The sequence below is a fragment of the Peromyscus maniculatus genome, chromosome 2 (assembly GCF_049852395.1).
Source record: "Peromyscus maniculatus bairdii isolate BWxNUB_F1_BW_parent chromosome 2, HU_Pman_BW_mat_3.1, whole genome shotgun sequence".
NCBI classification, from domain to species: Eukaryota; Metazoa; Chordata; class Mammalia; order Rodentia; family Cricetidae; genus Peromyscus; species Peromyscus maniculatus.
Window position 1 is genome coordinate 166,786,501 of NC_134853.1, and position 25,954 is coordinate 166,812,454.

At 49.3% G+C, this 25,954-nt stretch overlaps 2 long non-coding RNA genes across 4 annotated transcripts in view; one reads left to right on the forward strand and one right to left on the reverse strand.

Annotated features, from left to right (window-relative positions):
* LOC143272069 (uncharacterized) overlaps nucleotides 1–25,954 on the forward strand; it is a 48,947-nt gene that overhangs the window by 1,847 nt on the left and 21,146 nt on the right. Inside the window, exons 2-3 of one of the 2 annotated variants that reach the window (XR_013049479.1) lie at nucleotides 2,713–3,024; nucleotides 13,137–13,207. This is a non-coding gene — a long non-coding RNA (uncharacterized LOC143272069). The remainder of the gene's footprint in view (nucleotides 1–2,712; nucleotides 3,025–13,136; nucleotides 13,208–25,954) is intronic. The other variant, XR_013049478.1, reaches the window with a different exon arrangement.
* On the reverse strand, nucleotides 11,165–19,520 carry LOC121827465 (uncharacterized). 2 transcript variants are annotated; one of them, XR_013049477.1, is made up of 4 exons: nucleotides 19,378–19,520; nucleotides 14,068–14,131; nucleotides 13,427–13,521; nucleotides 11,165–11,907 (listed from the first exon to the last, which is right to left on the reverse strand). It is a non-coding gene; the product is annotated as an uncharacterized LOC121827465 (long non-coding RNA). The 2 variants fall into 2 exon arrangements; XR_013049476.1 differs by lacking the exon at nucleotides 19,378–19,520 and adding an exon at nucleotides 16,087–16,309.

Genomic DNA, 25,954 nt, shown 5'->3' on the forward strand with positions numbered 1-25,954 from the left:
ATTTGGTACTGTGTGTTCTGATATGCAGACTGAGATACCCAACTGCTTCTCTGCTTAAATGTCTTGGACCACTGCCACGCTGAGACTGGCATCTTCTTACCTCCAGGCCTGGCTCTGGCTGGGCCTTGCCTGGTTACCCTGGCAGCACCCTGATCACATGACTCCAGTGACTTTCCTCACGTGGGCTTCCTCACTTACTTTGTCGTTTTATTTAAACTGTTCTAACCATCCTGGAATGTGAGCTTCATGGGAGCAGGGACCTTGTTTTTAGACTTCATGGTTGTTCTTGACAGATTGTTCCTGTCACGGTACCTGCCACCTAACATTGCCCAAGAAACTAGTAAACAAACGGCCTAGGTTGAACTGTTCACTCTATTCTTGCACAGGCACCAAGGCCATAAATTCCTGCTTCCAAACTGACTCATATTCCCTCCCTCCCTCCCTCCCTCCCTCCCTCCCTCCCTCCCTCCCTCCCTCCCTCCCTCCCTCCCCCTCTCCCCTCCTCTCCTCTGTCCCTCTCCTCCTTTCTCTATCTCATTCTCCCTCCCTCTCTCTCCCTCCCTCCCTCCCCTCCTCTTCTCCTCCCTCTCCTCCCTTCTCTATCTCTCTCTCCCTCCCTCCCTCCCTCTCTCCCTCCCTCCCCCTCTCCCTCCCTCCCCCTCTCCCCTCCTCTCCTCTGTCCTTCTCCTCCCTTCTCTATCTCATTCTCCCTCCCTCCCTCTCTCTCTCCCTCCCTCCCCTCCTCTTCTCCTCCCTCTCCTCCCTTCTCTATCTCTCTCCCTCCCTCCCTCCCTCCTCCTCCCTCCCTCCCCCTCTCCCCTCCTCTCCTGTCCCTCTCCTCCCTTCTCTATCTCATTCTCCCTCCCTCTCTCTCTCCCTCCTCCCTTTCTCCCTCCCTCCCTCCCTCCCCTCCTCTTCTCCTCCCTCTCCTCCCTTTTCTATCTCCCTCTCTCCCTCCCTCCCTCCCCCTCTCCCTCCCTCCCTCTCCTCCTCTTCTCCTCCCTCTCCTCCCTTCTCTATCTCTCTCCCTCCCTTCCTTCCCTCTCCCCTCCTCTCCTCTGTCCCTCTCCTCCCTTCTCTATCTCCCTCCCTCCCTTCCTCCCCTCTCCCCTCCTCTCCTCTGTCCCTCTCCTCCCTTCTCTATCTCATTCTCCCTCCCTCCCCCCTTCCCCTCCCTCCCTCTCCTCCCTTCCTCCCTCCCTCCCCATCCCTTTCCTTTCTCTCTGTCTGTTTGTCTCTCCTGCTTTGCAGCTAGCTAAAAGCCACCTACCTGTTCCGCACAGGCCACTCCTTTTGTCCCTTTACCCTCCAGAGCATCTGGGGGTGGACGGATACACCAGCCCTTTGTATTCCGTTTCCCAGACCTGATGAAAAGCACCACCTTTAGTAGAGCAAGCTGCTAGCCGTCCTGTGTACACACAGGATGACTGGAGTAGGAGGCGAGTTGTGGGCAAACACAGCCGATCTGTATTTGATAGTGGGCACTGCTTAGAAACAACTGCCAGGCTCAGTCATCTCAAATACAAACACAATGATGGCTCTTTATTAAAGCCGTCGCTGCCAGGCAGAGCAGGGGCATGGCAGCGCTCCAAGTCTGGGAATGTAGCTCAGTGGTAGAGCTCTTGGTGTGTGTGGGGGCGTGCATACCAGCCGTGTTCTAATATTGGAGAAAGGAAAGAAAAAGGTGAGATTTTTCATGCTTCCTGTATCTACCAAATCCTTTGCTTTAGTTGCTTAGGAAGTAAGAGCTTGTCTTTGCTAAAGTTGACTTTTAAGGTTTTAATAAAAAACATCTATGTGTTGTATAAGTGTTTTTGCCTGCTTGTATGTATGCCACATATATGCCTGATGCCCAAAGGGGCCAGAAGAGGGAGTCAGATCCCCTGGAACTGGAGTTACAGATGGTTGTGAGCCACCAAGTTGGTGCTGGGAAGAGAACTGAAGTCCTCTCCAAGATGGCTGAGCCATCTGTCCAGCCCCGGCTGAAGGTGGTTTGTAGGGTAGTGAGAACTTACGCAGAGCATTCCAGGCTGTTAACCAGAAGGGAACTGCCTCTCTAGTTTTGTTTGTCTGTCTCTGTGTCCTGAGACAGGGTCTCACTATGTAGCACTGGTCAACTTGGAACTCTCTGTGTAGTCCAAACTAACCTTGAACTCACAGCCTGCCTGCCTCAGCTTCCCAAGCGTCACCACGCCCCAGCCTAAATTAGAGGAGGTGCCACCCTTGGAGCTCACCCCTTTCCTGGGCTGCTGTGTGAGGCTGGTAGCCAGGCTCTGACCCCCAAGCACAGCCAGTCTCCTGGCGTCTTCTCCTCAGGCCTGGCAGTGCAGTGCTGGGCTGGACACGCAGCTGAGACTCCCGTCTGCCTGTCAGCTGGACACACAGCTGAGACTCCCGTCTGCCTGTCAGCTGGACACGCAGCTGAGACTCCCGTCTGCCTGTCAGCTGGACACACAGCTGAGACTCTCATCTTGTCAGCAACGATGCAGCTCTGCTGTGAGAATTTCCCCAAGGTCTTCCACGTACATTATCTCCCTGCAAACCCATGCTGCTGGCAACCCTGTTGTTTTGCTCCCTCTGTACGAACAAGCAGGACAGATCTGCTCAAGGTCAACAGCTAAGTTGGCGGCTGATGTAATGATTTGTCATGCCTCTGTGCTTTTGATTGTGCTGCTTCTGATGCCAAGATGTCACCCTTCCTCCACTGCCCAGGTTTCTTCTGGACCTAGGATCCCTCCCCTCCCTCGCCCTTGCAGTGAGTCTATCAAGGCTGCTTGGAGATCGGCCTCTTGCTCCTGTTCCCCACCCCTGAAAGGATTTGACTGCAGCGTCTGTACCATGGAGCTACAGCATGGAGATCACGTACAGTGAACTACACTAGCCTTTACTCCCTGGTGTATCTCTTGCTGGGAAGGAGGACCAGGGCAGCATTTTCAGAAGGAAGTCTGGACATTTCTGTTGACATATGTAAATAAGTTCTTTGGCTTGGAAGTCCCACGTGGAGGAAGCTATTGGTTCTGTTTGGTTAGTACATTTTTTTTTTTTTTTTTTTTGGTTTTTTTTTTTTCGAGACAGGGTTTCTCTGTGTAGCTTTGCGCCTTTCCTGGAACTCACTTGGTAGTCCAGGCTGGCCTTGAACTCACAGAGATCCGCCTGCCTCTGCCTCCCGAGTGCTGGGATTAAAGGCGTGCGCCACCACCGCCCGGCTGGTTAGTACATTTAATGAGACTTTATCCTGTTTGAAGCAGTGTTCTAGGCTCTGGGGGTACAGCAGAGGCTGAAATGGATACACATCCTTTATGAAACATGCATGCATTCCTTTGGGTCAGTCGGTAGTGTGCTTGCACAAAGCCGTAAAAACTGGGCATGGGAAGCTGGAGAGATGGCTCAGCAGTTAAGAGCACCAACTGCTCTTACAGAGGATCAAGGTTTGTTTCCCAGCACTCACATGGCAGTTTATTTACAACTAACCGTAACTCCAGTTCCAGGGGATCCAATGATCTCTTCTGACCTCCAAGGGCACCAGGCACACAGTGGTACACAGACATATATGCAGGCAGAACATACATATACATATAAATAAACAAACAAACAAAAATAAATAAACTGGGCATTGTAGGTGGATTTTTTTGTCCTGACCCATGGCTCCCCCAAGTAACCACACAGAGACTTATTATTAATTATAAATGCTCAGCCGATAGCTTAGGCTCATTACTAGCTAGCTCTTACAACTTAAATTAACTCGTATTTCTTATCTACGTTCTACCACAGGGCAGTACCTTTTTTCAGCTTGGCATGTTCATCCCTGCTTCCTCTGCATCTGGCTGGTGACTCTTCCCTCCTTCTTCTCTCAGTTTGGCTCTCCTGCCTAACCTCTTCCTGCCTAGCTATTGGCCAGTCAGCTCTTTATTAACAATGAGAGTAACACATTTTCACTGTACAAGAGAATTATTCCACAGCAGGGCATGGTAGTATATATCTGTAACCCCAGCGCTCAAGAGGCAGAGACAGAAGGATGAGAAGTTCTCAGTCATCCTTTGCTTCATAGTGAGTTCGAGGCCAGCCTGGGCTATATGAAACTTATTCTCAAAACAACAGAAAACCATAATCAAGTTGAGTAATTACAGAAGGGGGTAAAATATGACCAAATGACCCACGATCTAGAAATGTTAAGTGGGTTTACCACTGGAACAGCAATAATATACTTCAGCAAGGTGGGTGAGTGGGTGAGGAAACCATGTTGTCAGCAGGTTAACAGAACAAAAGTGGGTGGGGAGGGGGAACCAGGGTGTCAATACACATAGAAAACGTGTTTGGCAAATGTGCACACTATTCATGGTAAAAGCACTCAGCAATCTTCTCGCTGATAAATGGTGTCTAAGCCAGGCGTGGCAGCACACACCTGTAATTCTAACCCTTGTGTGCTGTCATGGTGAGTCGTCTAGGGTTGTAGAAACCTATTATTTCCTCTGCCTATTTAAAGAATAAAAAGCAGGAAAAGCAAGGTTTCACCACAGCCATTTTTTAAAAAAATTTTTATTTTATGTGCTTGGGTGTTCTGCCTGCGTGTATGAGTGTGTGCTACCTGTGGGCCTGGTGTTCTTGGAGGCCAGAAGAGAGCATCAGACCCCCTGTACAAGGTTGTGAGCTGCCATATGGATGCTGGGAAGTGAACGCTGGTCCTCTGCAAGAACGGCCAGTGCTCTTAACCAATGAGCTATCTCTCTAGCTCCCTCAGCCAAGTTTTATTAAAAGCAGAAACACACACACACACACACACACACACACACACACACACACACACACACACACACACACAGAGTAAAGCACATAAAGAGATAGCTTCCCAGGTGGAAAAGGACCTAAAGTAGTTTTAGAGTTTGTCTCAGAGACAAACTTTTTTGTGTTTGGGGTTGGCTCCCTTTTGCCTCAGAAGTGGCCAGTTTGGGATGTCACAGGGGGTTGAGAGGAACTGATTGGTTCTCAGCACAGGAAACCAACCTACCTCACCCTTCTTTGAAAGCTCCACTAAAAAGTTCCACCTGGCAGGAAAAAGCCTACCAAATCTTAGTCTTGGAGCAACCACCTTGAATATTTAAGTGAAAAGTGTATTAATCCACCTGGAGTCTCTTTTCCCTTTCTGCCTGCCTACCTGGGATCTTTCTGACTCCTAGAGGCAAGAGGATCAGGAATTCAAAGCCAGCCTGAGCTCTCTGAGACTGTCTCAAAACAAAAACAATCCTACCACTTAATGGAAAACAGCCACTGCCTAATCCCCAAGATCGGCAGCAAAGACTCTCACCTCCTCTTCATCGCTGTTAGCGGTCCTAGACAGTGCAACAAAGTAACAAAAGAAACCAAAGGCACAAAGACTATATTGTTGCCAGTGACTCCATCTTGCTTGATCCCCGTACTCTCTCATTCTCAGGGTATGTCTTCACTCTGCATTCGGACTGTCTTGCTCTAGAGAATGAGAGGCTCCGTTCAGCCCCGGTGGAATGTCTCTATTAACTCCACCACCACCGAGGCTCGGGGAAGACTGCTGGGAAATGTTGTTTTCTGGACGGGATGTGACTATTGCAATCATGAACGCACAGCAGCTACACAAGACCCACACAAGAGCAAGCTAGCCAGACTCCTGGCGTAGACAGGGGAGATGATCTCCAGGCCCTGCTCTTTCCTGAGGAGCCATTGGCAGTGGATAATTGTGGGGGAGGAGGAGTCATTCATTTCTAAGGATGTGGCCACTGATGGGTTTTTCATGCTCTAGTGGATGGCCTCACACCCATGCACATATGGGCAGCACCGACTGCACTTTGTGGGTGAGAGAGAGAGAGAAGAAGCTGGAAAAGGCATGTTGAAGGAACACGGGGGTGGGAAATGGGGGTAGATATGATCATATTTCATTATATAGCTCCTAACCTGGTCCTCCTGTAAATACCTCCTTTCCCAAAGGTTGGAAGGAGGTCTGGAGATGATAGTTTAGGTAAGTAGCGATAAGTATTTTGAATCCACAGTAATGGGTTTCTCCTCTGATGCAATAAGCCAGATCAAGCTGAATTAATAAGACCAGGTTCAATCTGAGCAAAGCATCCCGGGGTGATCTCAGAGGAAGAGGCAAAATCATGTGGCAGGTCTATAGACAGGAGCTTGAATACCCTGTAGGCATGGTCTTTAGCAGCTTTGGGGAGGAGCCACTGACTGGTAGGCTTTCTGAGGGACAAGGTTTGGAGAGGGAGGAGGTGGGCTGAGGTGGAGCTTCCAATAGAACAAGCAGCATCCTCAGCGAGGCCTGCTGTCTCTTCCTCAACATTAATCTCTTGGATATTGACTTTCTGTGTAATGGGCCTGAATTTGTTAACATTTGCAAGGGAGAAGTAAAAGTCTCTTTAGTTACAGATGATGTAATTGTTACAAAATCGCAAGGAATTTCTGTAACAACTCAGAACTAATTGGTAAACTCAGCAAGGTCACAGGAAGTAAAGGCGCTATTCAAAAGAAGCTTCATTTTGCAAATGATTGGCTTATGAAGTTTTAAGAACCCCCGTTTAAGGCCAACAAGATGACTCAGCAGGTAAAGGTATTGCCACCAAGTCTGATGATCTGGCTTCAGTGTCCAGAGCCCACACAATGGGGAGAGAGAGCTGGCTCTGCAAGCTGTTTTTTTCACCTCCAAACGTGCCACGGGACACAAATGACCACACACATACACATAAATGTAATTTTAAAAATCTTATTTATAATAGCATTGAGAGGGAAAAGGGGAGATGGGGAAGAGAGGAAGAAACGGTCATGAAAGAGTCCATGGCTCTGTTTGTATGACATTCTAGAGTGGGCGGTAGTGACCACAATGACTGAACGAGTGAGTGGCTGGCTTCCTGGGGTGGGGACGAGAAAGGGTCCCACTCTATGTCCTAGTCAGCTTACTATTCTTGTGATGAGACACCAGGACCAAAAGCAGCCTAGGGCGGAAAGGGTTTATTTCATTCACGGTTCCACAAAACAGTTCATCAGTGAAAGCAGTGAGGGCAGGAACTCAAGCAGGGCCGGAACCTGGAGGCAGGAGCTGATGCAGAGGCCACAGAGGGATGCGGCTTATTGGCTTGCTCCTCATCACTTTCTTATAGAACCCAGGACCACCAGTCAAGGGATGGCACCATCCACGATGAGCTGGGCCTCCCACATCTATCACTAATTAAGAAAATGCCCTATAGGCTTGCTTACAGCCTGATCTTATGGAGGCATTTTCTCAACTGAAGTTCCCTCCTCTCAGATGACTGTAGGTAGTGTCAAGTTGACATAAAACTGCCCAGTGTATTGCAGAAGCTGGAGGGAACTTCTTAGGGTCAAGCAAATGTTCTACATTCTGATATATAGGTATAAGAATGTAATGAGAATAAAATTAATTGGAAGTTCTACTCAGAGGCTGGGCATGGTGGCACATACTTTTAATCCAGTACTTTGGGAGATTGAGGCAGACTCAGAGGCAGAGATTGATGACTCAGAAATTCAGAGTCATCCTTGGCCACATAGTGAGTTTGGGGCCAACCTAGGATCCATGATACTCTGTATCCAAAGTGAAAATAAAGTTTAAATTTGCTCTGAACTGCGAATAATGCCTGCAGACCTTTCAGCCGACCTGTGCAGATCTTGTCTGCTGGACCTGGGATCTGAGGACCTAAAAGAATGGGTCGGACTACAGTCTAATGCTGTAAACAATCTTATTTCAGTTTCAGTGTGCTTTTATACATGAATGTAACAGAGAAAGCAATGATCCAAGGAAGGTTGTTTGAGTTCAGAAAAACATGTAAATAAACGTTAGTAAGCACATACTAAATATTAACAGAGCAGCCCTTTCCCAGAACTTTCTCAGGACAGACTGATTTAAACACAATTGTTCGACATGTACTATAGATTATATCTAGGGAAGCACAAAGAGAAGGCAGAGGGCCATATCCAGATCCAGGGTACACTGACCGGATTGGGTTCTAGAGCTATGTGCAGATATCTAACAAGAATGGATATGTCTTAGAAGTTGAATGTAAATGTTTGTCACAGGAGGCATGAAATCACATCCAAGAACAACCCAGAGAACAAAATGCACCCGAGATGAAAGGCTCTCTGCCTTTTTTCCTGGACCCTCTCTCACAGTCCCCCAGGCATTGTTCACCACGTGTCACCCTATTGACTGTGTACTGACAGCACCTATAATCCCAGCATTCAGGAAGCAGAGGCAGAAGGATCAGGAGTTCAAGGTCATGGTCGACTACATAGCAAGTTTGAGGCCATTCTGGGCCATATGAGACCTGTCCCACCACCACCAAAGTCCCCCTAACAATAAATACATTTTATTGTATGTATATTGCATCCCAGTGAAGCTGATTAGGTAGAAAAAAGCAAGGCCAACTACATGTACCACCAGCCTGCCAGGGGTGGGGTGTAGCTCAGTGGTAGAGTGCATGCTTAGTATTCACAAGGCCATGGGTCCAACCGCTAGCATACTAAGGAGATAGCGTGAACAAATGTACCCCATATCAAGTTCAGAGATGTAGTACCCGGTTGCCCACTGAGTATTTGTCGTCGCCGACTTGGCAGGTGGAAGAAGAAGATCCTTCCCGACTCGGGCCTCCAAGGGCCAGTGGCTTCCAGTGACGCGATGCAGGTTCTGTCTTGTCTCTTCTCCCTCTGCTGCCTCTCAAGCCTCTAATTCTCTAATTCTTGTTTTGCTGCAGAAACTGCAGGCACCAGCAATCACTCACCACCACAGTGGCTTTGGGACTTCATTGATTTGTGGGAAGGTGTAAGGAGCATTTCTGCTTTAGGAGCACCAGAGGCCAGGACAGGGCTCATTTCTTTCTCTGGAAGCTTCTGGCGGCTTCACGTATAATCAAATGATGGGAAGCCAGAGAGACTTGTTTCTATCCCGGGCAGGGAGGGTAGAAGCAGTGGTGTGGAGGCAAACAACAGACGACGCCAGGCCACTGCCCTCGCCTATCTCTTCCTTCATAATAGACACAGCCTGAGCCAGGTTCCCAGCGATGGTCCTAGGGAGATTTTGCAAGCCAAGCTTCCTGGTTAATGAAAGGCCAACATTGTCCTTACTTGGCAAGGAAAGCAAGGGCAGCCTGTAAGTCTGTCTGCCAGGTTGGAACCTGCTTTCCCCGACTCTCTGAGAGTCCCTTGTCCCTGCCCACGGTGTCCCTGATTGTTTCTTAGAAGAAAATCACCTTTGGAATAAAGTCAAATTTAAGAAGCCTGCACTAGTGTTTCCAATTATGTTGAATGGTGTTGAAAACTTGGTGGTCAGTCTAACAACGCAGTGGTACCTCAGGGTCAGTAGACTGGCCAGTGGGTAGGTGCTGCCAGGAAAACATCTCCTTTCTTCTCTCCTGCTATTGTCTTGGTCTCGGCTTCTGAGAGGCAGCAGAGCACAAGGCTCTGTGACCAAAGACCACCTGTGCCTGAGTTTCCCCACTTGTGTGGCAAGGCTAGTTTAGCTGACACTTCAGAAGGAGGAATAAGAATGGCTGTTGTGGGGGTTGGGGATTTAGCCCAGTGGTATAGCGCTTGCTTAGCAAGCTCAAGGCTCTGGGTTCGGTCCTCAGCTCCGGGGGTTGGGGAGTCGAGGGGGGAGGGTGCGGGGGGGGGGGGGGGAAGGATGGCTGTTGGGACTGGGGAGATGACTCAGCTGTCAGCTGCCATGTGGGTGCTGAGAATTGAACCTGGGTCCTCTGTAGGAGCAGCCAGTGCTCTTATCCACTGAGCAATCTCTCCAGCCCAAGATGGCTCAGCTGTTAAGAGCGATTGCTGCTCTTGTTGAGGACCTATTTAGGTCCCAGCACCTACATCAGGTGACTCACAACCGTCAATTCCAGGGAATCTGATGCCCTCTTCGGGCCTTAATTTTAGCTGGAAATGTCTCCAGTTCCACTGGTCCCTAAGGTCTGCAGCTGCTTATAAAATAATCACTCAGAGGCTTATATTACCTACAAACTGTGGCTCCTGGCTTTAGCTTCTGGCTAGCTAACTCCTTCATCTTAAATTAACCCATTTCTATTAATCTACATATTGCCACATGGCTGTGGCGTTACCGGTCTGCTTGCATCTGCTGCTCCTTCGGCAGTGGCCTGACGTCTCTCCCAACTCCACCCTTCTTCTCTCCTTCTTGAGGCTTAATATTACTTATGAATGCTTGGCCGGTAGCTCAGGCTTATTACTAACTAGCTTTTACACTTAAATTAACCTGAGAAGTTAATCTGCTTGGATTTCCTGCCTGGCTGTAAGCTTTCTTGCCATAGGCCAAAACAGCTTTATTTATTATCTAATGGGAGCCACACATACAGCATACAGAAAGACATCCCACAGCAGTTAATAGGTACATGCAAGCATGCGCGCGCGCGCGCGCGCGCGCGCGCACACACACACACACAAATCATTTTTAAAAAAGAACTGATGTTTCAAACACTGGGCTGGACTGTAAAGAAAGATTTTGAGGATGTCATAATCCTAAAAGAAGAAAGGACAGTTGTTTATTGAGCTCCTATTATATGCCAGCCATGGGCCAGAGGGTGTAATAAACAATCCCTCATCCAAAAGCCTTGATCAGGGTATAGCTCATGGGGGGAACATCTGAGAGCAGAGGCCTGGGTGTGTTTCACGGGCCTGTGTTGTAATGATTTTAAAGAAGTTCGATATAGGATGTATCCGACTCTGGGTGGCACTCCATTTTCAGGTATAAAGTGTTTTGAATAGTCACAGGCAGGGACTTTAGAAGTATCCTTTAAATGGTTTGTGGCCAGGAAAGGTCTGGCTGTGCTGCCAGATGTGGTCCTGCCTGGTTGGCTTCTGATGCCAGCAAGGTTAACCTCTAGCTTTTGTGACTCTGGGGTTTGCAACTGTGGATGAGCCACTTCGGAACTGTTTCACCTGATGGCTACCAGGGACCGATGGTCTCCGTGACAGCCAGACACAGAGGTGCATTAGTTCCACAACCATTGCCCAGCTCCCCAGCCAGAGTCTCTGTCCCTGCACACCAGCCCTCCCCCAACTGCTCTTCTCCCTGGAATCTCAGATGTGCTAAGTTGTAGGTGGAATGTTTCTCTCCCACCTGCCTGTTCCCAAATACCTAGCAGCCGCCTCCCAAATAATTGACTCAGAGGCTTAATATTACTTATGAATGCTTGGCCGGTAGCTCAGGCTTATTGCTAACTAGCTTTTACACTTAAATTAACCCATAATTCTTATCTATGTTTCGCCACATGGCTTGATACCTTTTCTCAGTACAACAGTCTCATCTTGCTTCCTCTGTGTCTAACTGGTGACTCCCGGCTCCACCCTTCTCCTTCCCAGCATTCTCCTAGTCTGGTTGCCATGCCTACACTTCCTGCCTGGCTACTGGCCAACCAGCATTTTATTAAACCAATTTGAATGACAAATCTTTACAGTGTACAAGAGCATTATCCCACAGCACTAAGTAAGCACTCTATCACTGAGCTGTATTCTTAGTCCTGGCCCTTGAGCCTGGACTCCATGGCACCCTTCATGTACCTTTCCTTTCTTTAAAGCCAAACAAAACAAAACAAAAAACTCTTAAAAATTATTTATATTTTATGTGCATTGGTGTTTTTTTTGCCTGCATGTATGTCTGTGTGAGGGTGTCAGATCTTGGAGTTACAGACAGTTGTGAGCTGTCACTAAGTAGGTTCTGGGGACAGCTTACTAAAGTGCCTGCTGAACAAGTGTGAGGACTTGGATCCCCAGCATCCATGTAAAAGCCAGGCCGATAGGCCGATAGTATGCATCTGTAACTCTGGTGCCAGTGCCAAGGAGGTGGAGACAGGGTGATGATCCCTTGAGCTCATCAGCCTTCGAGCCTGGATCAGCGAACTCCAGGTTCAGTAAGAGATCCTGTTAAAACAAACAAACAAAACAAAATAAAAAAAACAGGTGAGATGTCACACTCTGGCTTGTGCATACGTGTGTACATGCTGCACCCCCACACAGGAAGATACTCACACAAACGTGTGCATATATGAGATTTTAAGTAACTTGTCCTGTCCAGAGTCAGAAATGAACTCAGCTGCCTCTGTCTGCAGAGTGGAGTTATGTAATGCTGAGCTGATGTGGAGAGAGAGCAACTCTCAGGAGTCAGGCCAGATGGAGTCACATCCTAGGATGCTGAGCCCAGCGCTGAGTCTTGCTGCACAGTGCTCTCCCCCGCTGTAATGAGGGGTCATAACAGCAGCTACCTCCCAGGACATGCTAAGGATTACATAGGCTAATTGGGATTGCCTAGAGAAAGACCCAATTAATATGAGCTACATTAGTCTCCTAGTTCTGGCTCCCCGGTTCTCAGCACGGGTTTAGGCAACACTGATTGGCAGAAAGGTCCTTGAGAACCCTCAGCACAAGGGAACTAGTGCTGGGTTCTTGTTCACAGAGTGTGGCGCTGACCTGAGGATGTTCGGCTGGAATCTCCAGCTCGGCTCCATGAGCGGTCTAGCCCCATTTCTCTTTCTCTCCAAACTCTGCCCTCTCAGAAACACCTCTAAAAAGTCCAGTTCTAAATTCCTGGAGGTTGTGGCGGCTCCTCCCCTGAAGCTGCTAGCTGCTCAAGACCCTGCCTAAAAGCGTACCATACTGGGGCACAAACCCAGCCTGTGTTAGACATGTTATCATCCCTCAACTACAGGGCACATAAACGCCCCGCTTTAGATGGTCCATGTGATTTTTCTCCAGCCCGCCTTACTCCCGCCTCAATCTCTGGGGGCTGGAGGATCACCCAGGAGTGATTTGCCCAAATAAACCTGGTCTTTTACTTTTTAATTTAGCTTGATCTGGCTTACTGCGTCAGAGGAAAAAAAACCTATTATTGGGGGGCAGAAAAGCTATTAAAGGAGAAGGTATATTACTTCTCAGCCTGGTACTCAGCATTGACTGCCTTGAGTTCTGAGGGATGTTGGGTGAAGGGCATTAATATAGCCATCTTATGGTGGAGATGCAATAATACCTGAATCCATAGCAGCATCCACCCTGGAGATGGATGACCTCATTCATTCATTCATTCATTCATTCACTCATTCATTTATTCATGTCTGCATGCAATGAATAGTGATTTGCCCTTTTCTCTACTACAGATCTGACCCTGGCACCGTCTCCAGAGCACAAGCTTCATGGAGGTCCTCAGAAAATGCAAAAGCCCTAAAAGGTATGGATGGAACACGTCATCACATTCCTCTGGGGAGGCACTAGAAGGGCTTCTCTGAAGAAGGGGTACCTGAAGATTGATCAGCAAGGGTTGGGAGATCTCAGGATAGAGAGTATCGGGAGACAAGGCCTGAAGCCAGGAGAGGAAGACTGGCAAGTCGTGAGTCCTCTGAGGCTGGAGAGTGACAGGAAGGGAGAGGAAGAGAGAGCCTGGGCTTACCGTTCTATCCCAAGAGCAATGGAAAATGCTGAACAGTTCTGAAAGGGTCGTCTTGGTGGCACCGTGGAAAGGAATCTGTTGGCATATGGCAGGACCTGGAGGTTAGGGCGGAGAAGGGTGGGGTGGTGCAGACATGGAGGGGTAAACCTGAGGCCAGGGTCAGAGCACTGAAATGGGGGAAGAGGTCGGCAGCAAACTGGCTTTGAGGGAAGCTCCAAGTGACAGGCTGAGGATGGGGTAGCCACGGCCTCTGTAGCCGGCAGGTGACTCATGGGAACCAATGAGGAGCCTGCTCACTGGGTCCACACAAGATGGGAGGGCACAGAGTTCCTGTAGTCAGGGGGGCAACAACCCCTCTGGCCTGGGCTTTCCATGTGAACCTTGTCAGGGGCCATGAGAGGGGACCAACAAACAGCATTGGAGCTTCTGGAACATGACTAGGCAGACAGCAAAGGCACACCTGAGTGAGTTGGTGAGGCAGAGCCCCGAGGACTGCGTGTCCTGAGGACCTCATGGTGTTATTGAGCATAGCTCTGCGTATCGCCCTCGTGGTCACCACATCCCTCACAGGCTATGATTTTTGTGAAAACTCTCAAGGGGTCTCTAGCCCCTCACTGGGTAGTTTTGTTACTGGTACTTACAGTAATAGTGGTTAACTTTTTCCAGGCCTTGCTGCTGGAGCAGATTAATGATTCAACCACCACCCTTAGAAAGAATTTAGACATGTAGATTGTTAGTAAGGTTAGGTGTTTTCTGTTTGTTTGTTTGTTTTAATTTTATGTGCATGCATGTGTGTGTGAGGATGCCCTGTAATGGGAGTCACAGACAGTTGTGAGCTATCGTGTGGTTGCTGGGAATTGAACCCAGGTCCTCTGGAAGAGCAGCCAGTGCTCTTAACCACTGAGTCATCTCTCCAGCCCCCAGGTGTTTTTGTTAATGGCTTTGAGGTAGAAAATCTTAGGGAACAATTTAAAGTTTAGAAAGGCACATAGTTGAGTGAGGGCCTTGTTGAGTTCTAGAAACAAGAACAAGGACAACCCAGTTATTATCAGCTGACGTGCCTTTCTTGCTCGGATGGGTTGGTGATCAAGGGTGACGATTAATTCCTTGTGCCCATTACTGCCCTCGGCTTCCTGATATGAAAACCTGTTGATGAGTGGGTATGCACCACGAGGATTGAAAGTAGAGCTGATTGTTTTTCATAAAGAAAAGTTTAGATTTGTAATTCTCTTAAGATTTTTTTCATATTGCTTGAACGATTTTGCTGGGGTATATAAGCTGTCAGGGGGAAATAAAGCCACACAGAAAGAAAACACCAGGAAAGCTAGAGAAAGGAGGATGGAGAAGGAAGCCATCAGGAAAAAGACAGAAGGGAAACATCAGGGTGGAAGAACAGAACAGGAAAAGAACAGAACAAGCAACAGAAAGAATAATAAATGAAAGACAAGCTTTTATCCCTCAGAAAAGAAGTCTGTGTGTTTTTTCTCGCCAACTCTGCATCTCATCCGCTGTCTCTCTGACCAGCAGCAGGCTGGCCCCTCTGCAGAACACCATGGCTGAGCCTAGGTTATCGAGAGCCATGGCTTGCAATTCACCTTCGGCACTAAACTTTCTGGTGCTCCTGCTGGGCCCTCCAACCAAGCCTGAACTGGTTAGGGTTTCAACGTGTGACGACCTAGAGGCTCGGCCCAAGTGCCAATCCAATATCCACCAAGGACAGCTGGCTTTCCGAGCCACTGGTGCTGAAATCCGGGAGCCCTCCCTCCCTCTGCGGGGTACCCGCCCAGAGGCAAACCAGGAAGGAAGCGCAGCGGCTGAGGCTGATGTGGGTGGGTTCGGAGGGCTCTGTCTGCTCGGTGGCTGCGCCTCAATTGCCCCGACAGCATTTTAAGAGACCCAAGTTCCCTCTGGCAGATCAGGAACTGAGAAGTTCCAACACCTCCAAGCACACCAAGCAGAAAGGCCGAGGTCCCCATGGTGACGCCAGCAGCGGACTCACATGGAAGTCCCTGTCGCGTAGCTGAGGCGGAGCAGCTCAGGCTGACCACGCCGCTTTTCCATGAGCAATTTTTGCTTGCTTCTTTGTTTTGAGACAGGCTCTTGAGCAGCTCAGGTAGGCCTCAAGTGCAGTATCTAGCTGAAGATGATTTTCAACGTCTGATTCCTCTGCCTCCCTCTCCCCATGCGGGGATTACAGGCTGGCACCATCCCGCCCAGTTTACCCAGTGCTGGGGATGGAACCCAGGGCATCATGCAAGCTAGGCAACCACTGAGCTACAGCCCTAGCCCTCCATGGGTATTTGTTTTTCTGGGTCCAGTCACCCTGAGAGAAGGTATCAAGACACTCTGCACAGGGTTGGTAAGTCCCAAGGGTTTGAAAAATTCATTAGCTTGCAGAAATGACCCCACATTTCTGTCCTTCCAAAGGAGCTGGCTCCAGTTGCAGACTTGGCATGACCACAGTGTGAGCAGGGCAGGGTTAGGAGGCTTCCATGTGAAAGAGGCTGCCACCCCGGACCCAGGCAAGGGGAGGGGACAGGCCCGTCAGACCAAGCGTCTGGTCACGTGTAGAGAGCATCTGTTCCATGCTGTTCGCTTGGCGATTTACTCACTACACCCCCATAAAGTGGATGCTACATTATTGATGTCCCCCCACTTACAAAAAATGGATTGAGGCCCCAGGACCTGCTTCGTGTGGTTTGGCTCTTCAGGGTTAGAAGTGGCCTCTCCTGCTCCCTTGGAGATCTGCCCATTCCTTCCTTACAGCTTTCATGGCTCTGCCCTCAGGCCCCTCCCACTGACCTGTGGGTTCCACCAGGACAGGGCACCGTATCTCCAGCACCAGCCCTTAAGGGCACTGGAGAAGTGTGTTTTCATTTTGCTCAATTAAGTAGGCCATAGGGCAGGGGTGGAGCTCTGTGGGAGAGCATGCACTGAGCATGTGCAAGGCCCTGAGTGAGTTTTACCTCCAGCACTGCAGAAGTGTGTGTGTGTGTGTGTGTGTGTGTGTGTGTGTGTGTGTGTGTGTGTGGTGGGGGTGACAGGGGAATGAGGCTGGAGAGACAGCAGGGGTGAGAATGCTGGCTGTGAAAGCATGAGGGCTGGAGTTCAGAGCCCAGCACCTATGTAAGCTGTGGGAGGTCGGAGGCAGGAGGATCGCTGGGGCTTGCTGACTACCAGCCTAGCTCCCGGGAATAAGGTGGAGAGTGAGAAAGCAGGACAGCCAAGGTCTCCCTCTGGCCTCCGCACATGCACTCCATCGGGTATGTGCACTTGCATGTGTGCATACACCACATATGCACACACACACACACACACACACACACACACACACACACACGTACGGCATACATACATATATGCCCAAATACACACAGCTTCTACCCGAATTCTTCCTCAATGTCAGGCCCAGGACTCCAGTGTGAGTAAGAAATACTCCTTATTCTTCGTGGAGCTCATTTCTAATAGAGATCAGCCGTTAACAAAGGAGTAAAGGCCCATTAAATTCCTCCGGCATTCAGTGCAGGAAGGCAGTAAGCAGGTAATCGCGTGCATCTGAAGTTCCCTTCGGGGAGGGTGCAGAGCTGGCATGAGGTTGAGACACGGAGGATTCAGAGAAATGACATTGTAAGAGGCTAGGGAGACTGTCTGGGCAGTGGGGACAGGAAGTGCTAAGGCCCTGCGGTGGGAGGAAGCTCGGATTGTGTAAGGGGCAGAAGCAGACCAGTGTGGCTGAAGCCTGGGGAGTCAGGGGAGGAGAGAGTTGGGGAGCAGCTAGGTGTCAGTGTCAATATGGAGGAGGGATGGGTTTTGTGCTCCAGGCCTGGGATTCAGCAGTCCAGTTGTGAATACATCTTAGTTCATATGCCACATGTCACCTCTCTAAGACTTGGTTTGACACACAGCTGAGCCACACATCAAGGAGGATGCCGGCTCAAACAGCAAATGGCATCAACAAGATTAAACCATCAACCATTAAAAAAGCAGAGGCAGGCAGTCAATGTGAGTTCGAGGCTGGCCTGGTTTATATAGTGGGTTCTGAGTGAAAAAAAAAAAAAAAAAAAAAACCAAACCCAAAAGGAAGGACATGGCTCCTAGGTATGGTGGAGGAGAAAGTTTATTGTTAATAAAAAGGAATGTGGCCAGAGGCAGGGGTGTATGGGAGAGTCCAGAGTGGACAAGACCCTGAGCCTATAAAGGAGAGGGGATAAGGGAGAGGGGAGTGTCCGACCAAGAGGCCAGAACGATAAAGGTAGACCAAGAGAGACCAGGTAACCAAAGTGGTTGGATTATACGGGGAAGGACATCTGGGTGAAGGGCAGCCCAGCCCCTGGGCTGGAGAAGTTTAGGGTAAGGGGTGGGGTGTGCCAGCCTGGAGGGCCCTGTAACAGGTAGGGACTGAGGGATGCAGGGAGAACATAGAGGCCAGCATCCACTTTGATATGTTAAATAGGCACCTTAGCTATTTGTCCCTGTTTGAGATCTAACAGGTTCCAGGCCAGTCGGGGCTATATAATGAGACACTGTCTCAAAAGAAATTAAATTAAAAAGTACAGGGAGATGGTTATAGGGATGCCGGGTGGTTCTTTACTCCTGGGCCTTGTGACACTGGATTTCATGTGTCAATTTGATTGGGTCAAAGGATGATACCCTGACAGCTAGTAACATAAGTTTCTGGGTGTACCTGTGGAGATTTTCTAGAAAAGATCAATATTTAAATTGGTATCCTGAGTCAAAAGTTAGACTCACAGAGAGATGGCTCAGTACTTAAGAGCTCTTGCTGTTCTTTCAGAGGACCTGGGTTTAATTCTCAGCACCCACATAGTGGCTCACAACTGTCTGTAACTCCAGTTCCAGGGGATCTGAAGCCCTCTTCTGGCTTCTGAGGGCACCAGGAATGCACATGATATACAGACATACATGCAGGCAAAACGTCCACGCACATTTAAAAAAAAGGCGGGTCCTCACTGATGCCGGCACTGTCCCATCCATTGGTGGCCCAAGTAGACCACAAAGACAAAAAGAAGAGTGACCCTCCCTGTCCCTCCACATGGACGTCCTTCTTTACCTGCCCTGGGACATTGGAATTCATGATTGGAGTCTTTGAGCCTGAAATGAGACCCTTAACACTGACTCTTGGCGCCCAGTCCCTTGGGTTTGGACTGAAACTGTAGCTTTGGTTTTTCTGGGTGTCCGGCCTGCAGATAACGGTACTTCTCCACCTCTACAGTTAAATAAATAAACAAACCTCTTGTCTCCCACCTTTCAGTTCCTCTTCCTTCCTCTCTTGTCTTTCTGTTGTTTTGAGATAAGGTCTCCATGCTGGCTGACTTTTTGTCAACTTGACACAAGCTAGAGTCATCTGGGAAGAGGAACCTCACTTGAGAAAATGCCTCCATCAGATTGCCTGTAGGCGAGTCTATGAGGTAGGCGAGTCTGTGGAGCATTTTCTTGATTCTTGATTGATGTGGGAGGGTCCAGCCCACTGTGGGTGGGTGGTCCTGGGCTGTATAAGAAAGCAGGCTGAGGGAACCATGGGGAGCAAGCCAGTGAGCACAGTTCCTTTGTGGCTTCTGTTTCAGTTCCAACTCCAGGTTCCTGCCCCCAGATTCCTGTCTTGGCTTCCTTCAGTGGAGTGTGACCAGTGATTTGTAAGCCAAATAAGCCCTTTCCTCCCCAAATTGCTTTTGGTCATGGTCTTTATTACAGCAATAGACAAGACACCCAAGACACCCACACTGTGTAGGCCAGGCTGGCTTCTAACTATTAATCCTCCTTTCTCCCCTCCCCCTATCAGGTTCTGGGATTATGGGCTTTGAATCTCTTCCTAGGTTCCACTTCTCTGCAGAACCCTGACTGATACAGTCCCAGAGTCGCTGCATCTGAAAATATGACGTGCCCACACACATGTATCAGACACAATCAATCAATAGATCAGTAAATGCACCTACCATTCTCTCCTGGAACTCGCTCTCTAGACCAGGCTGGCCTTGAACTGGGAGATCTGCCTGCCTCTGCCTCCCGAGTGCTGGGATTAAAGGCGTGTGCCACCACCGCCCAGCTGCACCTTCCATTGCTTAGCACACACTTTGTACTACTTCCTTCCCTCACCCTCCTTGCTATTCCCTGGGAGACTTGTTTGTCCTGGCGGAGTCCCAAGCGGTTCCTGGGAACTTGTTGTCCTAGGAAATCTGTCTTTCTTCAGCTGTCCTTTGCTCTAGGGTTTTTCCCTCTGGGGATGGAAGCGTGTGTGTGTGTGTGTGTGTGTGTGTGTGTGTGTGTGTGTGTGTGTGTGCTAATCTCCCAGGAGAAGCTGAGACTTGCCAGCACTGCTCAGGCAAGCTCAGGTCAAGCCAAACTTTGAACAGAGAAGCCAAGCTGGCATTTCTGTCCTGGTTGTTAAAGACAAGGCGGGGACTTGGCCCGCACCTGTGCCCTTGCGGGCACCCTACAGTCACCAGGCTCGCTCACATGCCTAGACCTTTCGAAGGGTTTTGTTCCTGGATGGAAGATTTGCTCATAAGCCCCAAGTCCTGAGTAACGAGCCTGGGAAAGTGACTGTGAGCAGGTGTTTCGTTCAGGTATCAGTCCCAGGAGGGGCGGAGGTAGGACACTTCAACTTAAGCTTTATGTCTTTATGATTCAGATTTGATATCAGCAATTAACTCCTACAAACAGTGGAAGACTGGATCACCCGGCCCCCAGAGGTGTGTGTGTCCTGGCACTTCAGCTGCACTCTCACTCTGTGTTTTACTTTATTATCTCTTTTAGACGCACTCTTGTAAGTTACAGCCAATGGCTGCTTCCCGCTGGAGGCTGCAAGAATGCCATTGATGTTTCTCAACGCTTGGGAGCGTATTTCACACCAGACAGTTGTGTTTCAGTGATGAGATGCAGGACATTCACAAACTGCCTCTAGTACAGCTCCAGAGTCGGCTCCGCTGAGGAACACAACAGTCAACAGTGTAAATGTCACTGTCCCCGGAGCTGGAAACAGCAGGTGACATAATGCATCTGTCTGGAGGCCCGCTAAGCTGCCTCGGTCCCACAAACTGGGGCTCCAGCAGCTGACACTTGGGCCCGAGAGAGTGCTGGAGGCTGGGTGTCTGAGAGCCAGGGTGGGCAGGGCTGGAGTCTGTTGAGGGGTGTCTTCCTGGCTGGCAGACAGCGCCTGCTCACATGTCCTTACGTGACCTTCCTTCTGTTTGTGTCCGCTCTGGGAGGGAGCCTCTTCCTCTGCTTTATGACCTCACTTAACTTCAATGACTTCCTTAAACATGGTCTCCAAATTCATCTCTTAACAAGGGGGACACAATGTGAGAAATACAAGGTTGGCATTGTGCAAACCTCATGGAGTGGGTCACCCATGCCTAGACAGGCAGGCCATTTCCTCCATGTAGCCCGAGGACGCTGCTGTAACGTGGCATGTAACATAGTCAACCTTTCGTGAGGTTTTGAGACGGGGTCTCATGTCACCCAGGCTGCCTTCTAACTTGCTGTGAGCAGGGGCTACTTGAGCTCTTGATCCTCCTGCCTCAGCATCCCAAGTGTTGGGATTACAGGTTTGCACCATGGTGCCCAGTTAATTTTTTAAGTTTGAATGATGACCTTGAAGAGAAAACCTACCAGTCTCTGGTCCCCTGGCATCCAACCTCGGATCCATGGAGTACGGTCGATTTCCTTCCCATGCTGTGGAGGGGTTCTTCCTGCTGAGCCCGGTCCTCTTCCACCCTTCCAGCCCAATCATGTGTGTGTGTGTGTGTGTGTGTGTGTGTGTGTGTGTGTGTGTGTATGTATATGTGGAATGTCAGAACGGAGATGTTATTGCTCACTCCTACCGGTTTTCTAGGTCTTGTCAGTAGCTGAATCTGGAAGCACACACACACACACACACACACACACACACACACACTCACACAGTGAAACCTGTGGTCATACTGGTGTCTTGATCCAGCTCTAATCCAGCATCATCCCATTTATTCTAGTGTTCCCCCTTTTAAAATATTAATTAATCGCGTGTGCACGCGCACCTGCCCATAGAGGTCAGAGGTTAGAGGACAACCTGTAGGAGTCAGTTCTAGGTCCTCAGCCATGGCAGCGAGCGCCTTTACTGCTGGGCCATGCCGCCAGCCTCCCCTCCCACTGTGCTTACCCAGAACTTTTCAGTGAGAACCTGCTCACACTGTCTGCTGTCCGTCCACTCGTTATTTGATCTCAGCACACCTGTGCAGAGCTCTGGATTGTATCTGGATCCCGTCAGCCAGTGTTGTGTGTAGCAACAATTTCCTGTCTCCAGCCTCAGTCTCACCTTGCTTCCAAAGTGACTTAAGTATTGAAAGCTGCCTTTCTTTCCTTCTTTTCTTTCTCTCTCTCTCTCTCTCTCTCTCTCTCTCTCTCTCTCTCTCTCTCTCTCCCTCCCTCCCTCCCTCCCTCCCTCCCTCCCTCCCTCCTTCCTTCCTTCCTTCCTTCCTTCCTTCCTTTCTGGTTTTCCAGATAGGGTTTTTCTCTTTAGCTTTGGAGCCTGTCCTGGATCTCGCTCTGTAGACCAGGCTGGCCTCGAACTCACAGAGATACTCCTGTCTCTGCCTCCTGAGTGCTGGGACTAAAGGTGTGCACCACTATGGCACGGCTAAAAGCTGTTTGTTTTTAATTGGTGACGACAGGGACCGCATGCAGGGCCTCGGCTGTGCTATGCTTAACTAACTATACTTTTTTTTTTTTTGGAGACAGGATCTCATGTAGTCCAGGTTGTCTTGCACTCACTATGTACCCAAGGATAGCCTCCCCTTGGTACCCAAGGATTACCAAGGCCTGGCTTATGCTGTGCTGGCATTTGAGCCCAAGGCTTCAGGCATGCTAGGCAAGAACTCTGCCAACAGAGCTACATCCCCAGCCTCAGGAAACTTTAGATCAGCGTGTTAAGATCACTAATTACAGTTAGTGTCTGTCCTGGGATTCCTTTAACGTAACTGAGACTTGTTTGTTTGGGGTGTGTGTGTGTGTGTGTGTGTGTGTGTGTGTGTGTGTGTGTGTGAGAGAGAGAGAGAGAGAGAGAGAGAGAGAGAGAGAGAGAGAGAGAGAGAGAGAGGAGAGATGGCTCAGCTGTTAAGATGAGTACTGCTTTTCTGGAGGATCTGTATTTGTTTCCCAGCACCCACATCAGGCAGCTTACAACTTGCTTGTAACTCTGGCTCAGGGGATCTGACACCTTCTTCTGGCCTCCAAGGGTCCCTGCACACAGGCAGCTCACACACATATACATAAATGAAACAGTAGACATCTAAAGCTCCAGGTAGAAGTTGTTTTTGTTTCCTGTCTGCTGTGCAGTGAGCGGCTTTTTCAACCACAGACCCCTGCTGCTGTCATGTTCTGCCCAGGTAGGTGGCTCTGAGTGACCGTGGACTGAAGCTTTTCAACCCGAATCCTGATCCCCTCAAGCAGACAAGTCTGCTGCCTAGCGCATCGGAAAACAATAGACCCGGGGTCGAGGAAGCTTCATCCCTCCCCACAATTACCCTTCTACCATCAGAAACGAGCATGAGTCCATTCCAGACCAGGCAGCCCACCCCAACCCAGCATCTAACATAGACACACCAAGCCAGGACATCAGCAGAGCCCAGCCCAGGTCAACAGAACTGTCTATTCATAGATCTGTGAACACCTACTAAGTCTGCCAAGTCCTGCAGCAGCTTGTTATCCAACAGTGTAACACCAACGTGATAAACCATATTATTATTCTCTCTCTTAAAAATGGGTTGCAGCAGCTGGTGGTGGTGCATGCCTTTGATCCCAGCACATGGGAGCCAGAGACAGGTGGATCTCTGTGAGTTCGAGGCTAGTCTGGTCTACAGAGTGAGTTCCAGGACAGTCAGAGCTACACAGAGAAACCCTGTCTCAACACAAAACACAACACAACACAACAACAACAACAAACAAAATGAAACAAAATATGGGGCTGGAGACACGGCTCAGCAGTTAAGAGCACTTGTTGCTTTTGCAGAGGACCCGGGTTCAATTCCCAGCATCCTAATGGCAGCTCATAACCATCTGTATCTAGTTCCTAGTGCCCTCTTTTTCCTTCTCTTCCTCCTTTTCCTCTTCCTCCTCTTCTTCTTCAAGATTTTTAAATTTATTTTGTGTATATGAGTACTCTATCTACACTTGCCAGAAGAGGGCATCAGAGCCCACTAGAGATGGTTGTGAGCTGCCATGTGGTTGCTGAGAATTGAACTCAGGACCTCTGGAAGAGCAGCCAGTGTTCTTAGTCACTGAGCCATCTCTCTAGCCCCCCTGACACCCTCTTCTAGTCTCCTTGGGCACTACATGCACATGGTTCACAGATAAATCAGCCATTCACATAAAATCAATAGTCTTTAAAAAAAGACTCCAGGGGGTGGGAATGGAGCTCAGTTGGCAGAATGTCTGCCTGGCATGCAGGAAGCCCTGAGTTCCATCCCCGGCAAGGCATATACCAGGAGCAGTGGCATACACCTTTAATCCTAGCACTCGGGAGGTGGAGGCAGGAGAATGAAGTTCAGTGCAGTCATAGCACACCCTCCTAGCTATACTCTTGGTCTGTGCAGTGTCCCAGCAACGTGAGTTACAGAGGGCATTACAGGTGTTTCTGGGAAGCCTTTGTTATAGTAACATACAGGCTTGACCCCGAATTACATAACGTGTGTCACCAGACCTAAGCCATCTACACAGCAGATCCACAAATCCCCAATTCCTAGTGCCATCATGGTCCCCCTGACAGGATGGTAAGAGCTGGAGTGGGAGCGAGGATGGACGGGGCACAGTTCCCACACTTGGAAGCACATCTGACCCCGAAAGAGCCCTTGCAAAGGCCCTGGAGTCTTAAGCAGCCCCCTGTTCCTCTGTGAAGCCTGTGGGGGAGTTCATAACCCTAGCTGCCCTGTGCTGCTGACCAGGTGGAACACAAGTGTCTCTTGAGGATTTCAGTACATCTCCTGACTGGGGATTGCAAAAGAAAAGCAGCATTTTAAAAACTTACTTATAGAAATGCCCACGGCAGCATTATTCCTAATAGCTAGACAGCCAAGCAACCCAAATGTCCATCAGCTTGATGGATGGAGAAATAAGCTTGTGGTACGTTACCACCCAATGGAACATTACCACCCAATGGAACATGACTCAGATGAACAGGGAAAGATGTACTGAAGATTGCTTCAGTGGGAGAAGCCTGGAAGATATCTGCTAAGTGAAAAGAAGCAGACACTAAAAGCCACATAATGTGTGATTCTATCTACGTCCAGGGCAAACAATCCAGAGACAGAATGTGGATCAGTGTCAAAGGCCAGACGGGGGTGGGGAAGGTGAACTGGGTAGACAGCTAAAGGATATGGCTTGTCTGAGGGAGTGATGAAATGTCTGAAAACTGATTGTGGAAATTGTGTAACTCCATGAAGATTACTGATAGCACTGGATTCCACACTTGAAGTCGGTGAATTCCAGGGCACATGGACAACAGCTCATTTCCTTTCATGAACACAGGGGTAAGGGTCGAGCCTTCCGGCCAGCCCAGGGCCTCCTGAAAGCCTACCCGAGGGCTGTGTATCCAACTGCCATGTCACATGGCAAGCCAGCCATGGCATCCCCAAGTCTCGGGCTGTGGGGTGAAGGGATAAGAAGAGAGCGAGGCTGGGGAGGTAGCTCAGCTGGTGAACTGCTTGCCTCCATTGCAAGCCCGAGGATCTGGGCTCCATCCGCAGAGCCCATGGTTAAGGGCTAGGTGCTGTGGTGTACAGGGGATGCAAACAGTTCTGCTCTTAGATTTCCAACCTCTAAAATGGAATAACCGAATCTCCTTTTATTATAAGTACCTAGCCTCAGGTATTATAATGACCGAAAATGATCCTGCTGAGTTTACTGGTGTGTTCCCCCAACCTCCACACTAAGATATGACTACCTTGACCTTTGGAAGTGACCTTATTTTATTATTATTATTTTTTTTGTGTGTGTGTTTTTGAGACAGGGTTTCTCTATGTAACCCTGGCTGTCCTGGAACTTGCTCTGTAGACCAGGCTGGACTTGAACTCAGAGATCTGCCTGCCTCTGCCTCCACTCTGCCCAGTGACCTTGTTTTTAATAAATGTCTATGGCAGATGCTGTGTAGTTAAAGACTTCAAGACAACCTTATCCTGGATTATGCATGTGAACGCTAAATCCAAAAGCTGGTGACCTTACCAAAGGCAGGGCAGGAGAAGATAGAACATAGAACTGTGTGAAAAGGGAGGTAGATAGAGGGTCACAGACACAGGGAAGGGACCTGAAGCCACCAGTGTCTGGAACGAACAAGGAGGGCCAGCTGGGCATGGAAGCACATGCCTGCAATCCCAGAACTCAGGACATGGAGACATGAGGATCGGGAATTCAGGGCACCCTCAGTTACATGGTGAGTTTGATCTAGTCAGGGCAATGCTCTGCCTAATCTCCCTACTCCAGAAAAAAAAAAAAAAAAGAATGTAAATCTCCTTTGATATTCTGGTTTCAGGCAGGTTGTGACAC